This window comes from Pinus tabuliformis, chromosome 4_2, assembly GCF_031772625.1.
Source record: "Pinus tabuliformis cultivar Carrire ecotype Pingquan chromosome 4_2, CPIR1, whole genome shotgun sequence".
In the NCBI taxonomy this organism is placed as follows: Eukaryota; Viridiplantae; Streptophyta; class Pinopsida; order Pinales; family Pinaceae; genus Pinus; species Pinus tabuliformis.
The window spans coordinates 439,163,897-439,169,048 of record NC_142304.1 but is presented as its reverse complement, the minus strand read 5'-3'; the positions used below and the strand labels follow the sequence as shown (position 1 = coordinate 439,169,048).

At 33.7% G+C, this 5,152-nt stretch overlaps 1 pseudogene; it reads right to left on the bottom strand.

Moving 5' to 3' along the window:
• Positions 1-2,934: 2,934 nt before the first annotated feature.
• Positions 2,935-4,596, bottom strand: LOC149169845 (putative E3 ubiquitin-protein ligase ARI8 pseudogene; annotated as a pseudogene).
• Between the last annotated feature and the right edge of the window lie 556 nt (positions 4,597-5,152).

Genomic DNA, 5,152 nt, shown 5'->3' with positions numbered 1-5,152 from the left:
TGTCACAATGCAATGTTGGAGTATGGTTGATTTTCATATTGGGACAGTGAAATTGTATATATGATAGTTTATTTCTCATTTTTAACAAAGTTTTTTTAAGTTCTTTTAAATTTATATTTTCAATAACTTCAATTTTAAAAAGTAACTTCAACTAATCAGACTTTGGTCCTTTTATTTTTGGTCGGCCATTAAAAATTTTAGATGGCTAAAATAATCGGTTTCCCCACGAGGGCGAGTTAATGTTTTTTGATACTCTGTACTGTTTTGTTTTCTTTATAGTAATAGAAAAAGACCCATCTCAGCTTACAAAAAAAAGTAACTTCAACTATTTTAAAATGGATTTAAAATATAATTTCAATTATTTGGATTATGTTTTTATACAGCAAAATTTTCACATTAAAATATTAGTAATTTCTAACAAGATTCTTAACCTACTTTAAAAAAATCACTAATCACTGATAAATTAAGTCAAGATTAAGCGACCTACAATGAATCAAATCAAGGCTAGAACCAAAGAGGAAATTCCAGGAATCATGTCCCAAAGATATCAACGTGACAGCGATGCAGGACCTAATTTGGCTAACTTGTTTAAGTTTCCATGGGAGGTGTTATTGCAAAAGATAGACTTTTTATTTCAGATTTTGGAATATTTCATCAATATGATGCACAGGAATGAAATTAATCTTGAATTTTTCTATATATATCACAATTTCAAAATATTTTAAAATCTATAATGCAGAATGAAACCGACCGTCGATTCACAGAAACCGCCACTTAACACAAACGCTCCACTCATCTCCTTCCACTTTAACTTCAAACTATCAGCGAAATATTGTAATGGAAAGTGAAAAAAAAAAACCAACAAAAAAATTAAAGAATAAACTAGTTTCACTTGCTTCGATTAAAAAAATAACTTAAAAAAGCAAAATAAATATTGTGAATGTGAATGTGCATGTATTTCTTTCTATTATATATGATTAGTTTAGAGAGGAGATCATTATTAAAAAAATTATTTTAGTAAGTTATAAGTTGGACTTCTTAAGTTTGATATCGAAATAACAAATCGGACTTCGTTTTATGTCTCAGTTATCGAGTGGACTTTGTAAGTTTCATAACGAAATCACAAACTCGAGTTAGTTTTATATCTAAAGTTAAAAAAAAACATTTTATTCTCTATTATATTTTGTTTTATAGTTGCATATAGTCACTGAAAGTAAAAAGTTAGAGATAAAAACATAAAATAATATTAGGTATAGAGTAGTCTCACTTCAGGAAAAAAACTTTATTTTTCATTATTATATTTTGTTTTATAGTTAAATAAAGTTATTAATGTAAAATGTTAGGTGATAAAAATATAAAATAAAATTAAGAATAGAGTAGTCTCACTTTCACAGTTTCTGTTTTAAGATTTTATTATAATTAATTTAATTGTCAAATCAGCAGTGAGAAAATTTATGATAATTAATTTAATTGTCAAATCAGCAGTGAGAAAATTTATTATAATTAATTTAATTTTCAAATCAGCAGTGAGGATAGTCATCATTGACAGAAAAACTTATCATAACTAATTTAATTGTCCAACCAACACTAAGAAAACTTATCATAATTAATTTAATTGTCAAATCAGTAGTGAGGATAGTCATCATTGACCTCGATCCACGAATGCACACTAAATCATCACTTTTATTCAAGGAAAACTAAGCAGACTAGATTTACCTAGTTGGTGGTTCCTAAGGGAGAAGCTCTTCACTCATGCCAGATGTCTTTGAGCCTTGAACTATTAACCTAGGCTCTTAGCCTTATAGAAGTAGTTTTAGAGCATACTCCAAAACCAATATTTGATTAATTTAAACAAAAAAAAATCAATATTAAAAAAAATATTTCCTAATATAAATTTAAATTATTGTCCAAAAAAATTAATTATTAGATAAAACCAAATTTATATTAAAAAAATTTAATTATTGCATAAAACGAAATTAGTATTCCTAATAAAAACGTTTTAAAAAAACTAATTATTATATAAAATCAAATTAATATAAAAAATTATAGGGATTGATTCGAAACTTAATCGGTTTAAATTTACCAAATGACTAATTGAAAGAATGACCTTCCCTATAGGGAAGGTCATTCTTTCTTTGATGGGAGAGAAAGAATGGCGATTTGGAGAAGCAAAATTATTTTCCCTCTTTAGTCGGAAGTTTGGGTGGTTCTCGGAAGAAAATAGCAAAAAAGATTATCCCTAGGGTCGATACCAACAGGAACGTATAAACCAATGCTTCCATAGATTTGATTTGATCGTAATTTACAACTATGGAGATAGCTTTCGTACTAATATTTATTAGAGAAGAGATAGGAGCAATATCATACCACTTGCCTTTTAGTAGTTGGATCTCCCAGTTTTTGGAATGCTCCAAATTCTATTCGAGCATCCAGATCCGAGTCGATACCAGCTAAAACATCTCTGAATAAGGTCCTAGCACCATGCCATTTCTTCCGCAAATATGCGATAATCAAAATATAGATGACAAAAATTTTAAATTTAAATATTCTTAAAAATATTCTTCTAAAAGTAACTAATAATTATTACATAAGACCAACTAATGATTACATAAATCCACTTCAGTATTACATATATCCAATGACTATTTATAACAAATTTTGAAATATTCTCCAAATGTACAATCACATAAGAAATAATGCAATGGCTCACGAGCTTGTCATAGGGTATAGGGCATTAAATGCCCTTAAGTCAATAACAACAGTCTACATACTCCTTAAGTCAATAACACACCGTTGTTATTTTTTATTTATCAACTCACCGCGGGTGTTTTATCCGCTTAAGAAGCATACAGCTAAACAAGCATTCAATGCCCTATGTTAGCCATTGCCTAAAAAATACACCTAGCAACTATGTCAGATTACATAAGAATGCCCCTAAGGATTATGTACTTCCGAAAGTCCGCTTTCAAAGGCCTGAATTAGCTTTTCAAAATGGCCAGCGGTGGCCTTTGTCAATCCTTCAAGTTTTTTATAGAAGTCATCGAAATCCTTCCAAGTTGTATGGATGTCGCTTGTCTCAATCTCAGCTTCAGCTTTACGCACACCCTCCATCTGATGTTGGAGTTCATGTTCAGCACATTGATGAAGCCGTTCTAAACTGTTCTCAGCCTCCCCTTGAAGGAATTCGAAAAAGATTTGCTTTTGTCTAAGCCCATCACCATCATTATCAAGCTGCGACGGAAGATAATGACCGTACGCATATGTCCATTTCAGCATACGCCTGCATTCAACTATTTGTACCCATGCATCTACCACATATTTGAATCCTGCCCTGCGAGATTGACTCGCGCTCAGCACACGACTATCAACTAATTCTTTAAGCTCCACCACTCGCACACGCTGCAGATCAGAGAAAGCCTTTTCCTGAGACTTGCCATGTGCCTTCCATCTCTCAAGATAAAATACAAATCTATCTGACGACATTTTAGCAGTCACTTTCATCACATCTTCGGAGAAAGATCGGGAATTATCTCCTTTTGATCCTTCTATTCCTTCCGCTGGACTATACTGGTTGCAAGCAACCGAAGCGCCATAGCCATGCACTTCCCAATCGCGAAGGCATATCCAACAGAATTGAAACCGACAGGGTGCTAAACATGTCATACGCATACACCCATAACTCTTCTGGATTGGTCGTTTACACTTGGGACACGGCTTAGAATTACCAATTATCCACAACAAGTTCTGTGATTCACCTTCATGAATCACAGAAACCCACTTTTTGACAGTGTCACAGTCTATTGGACGATGACATTCCTCTAAACAGTTCCAGCAAAATTTATAGGAGCAATTGCACACAACCTCCCGACAGGCATCAACAGTAACAACGTCAATCTGCACAGCGTACTCACAACCAGGAGCTGGACACCATTTAACCCTTGTGTTTTGTTCAACATATGACCTCACAACATATGTTGTATACTTGCTAGTGTCTTCCTCAGATAACCCCAAAGAAAAAACCATATCTGCATCCACAACAGCACCACATCGTGGATCTATATTTGGACATCGTAAGTTGAGACATCCTGCACCGTCGTTATTTATTGAGGTATGAATATAAAGTCTCCAACAATCTTTGCAAAAGCTATGGCCACAATACTTGAGTTCCCTCATGTCTCCCGTATCGTAATCATCAAAACATATTGCACAGGTAATTAACCCCTCCCTTTTTTCTTCTTGGTTTATGTTGTGCTGCAACAATAACCCCACAGCGTTTCTCACTTTCTCCTCATCTGCAAACCATTGATCGTACACAGTATTAATATCCCAATAGAAGTGACGCAAAAGAATGGCTGCCTCAACTTCAGAGACAGAAAGCACACCACAAACGCTACCTATAGCGTTGTGCTGACACTCACAGATGTCCTTCAAACTTAAAACGGTGTAACTCATGCGTCTCTGGTTCGCATCGCTGGCTGCTATGTTCAGAATATTATAGTCCTCTTCTGATTCTGATTCTGATTCTGATTCTGATTCTTCGCCGGAGGTGTCATATGCATCATAATCATATACATTATAATCATCATCAAACTCCATTTTCATGAATGGGAACGCAAGCCTTTTCCTTTTCTGTGCCTGGCGGTATGGGATTAGGTGGAGATCAGAAGCCGAGTTTTTTCCTTTTTCCCTACCTGGCTATATCCGCCAATAGTCTCCGAAATATATATAGAACACCTCGGCGCGAGCCGGCCCTGCATTGTACGCTTACCAAAATTAGGACGGAGTACGAAGAGACACTGTCCGTTGAAAGGTGATTAGGACGGATGACGAAGAGACACTGTCCGTTGAAACATGATCTTTCTAACCGTTGTCCGAGAGAATTGCATAATAATGTCGCGTTTGATATTTTTAACCTTGTCAATTTGCATGGATTTATTATTCACTTAATTAAAAAAAATTTGAGTGACTGTTAATTGAGTTTAACTAGTTAGTATTTTGCATGCGACAGTTATTAATGCCAGAGTTATTAATTAGTCTTAATTGATTTCGAACTAGTCATTAATTAACTAGTGTTAATTGATTTCGAACTCCACTTATTTGCAGTTATTTTTATTTTAAAATATTTATATTAATTCTTAGTTTACTTTATTTT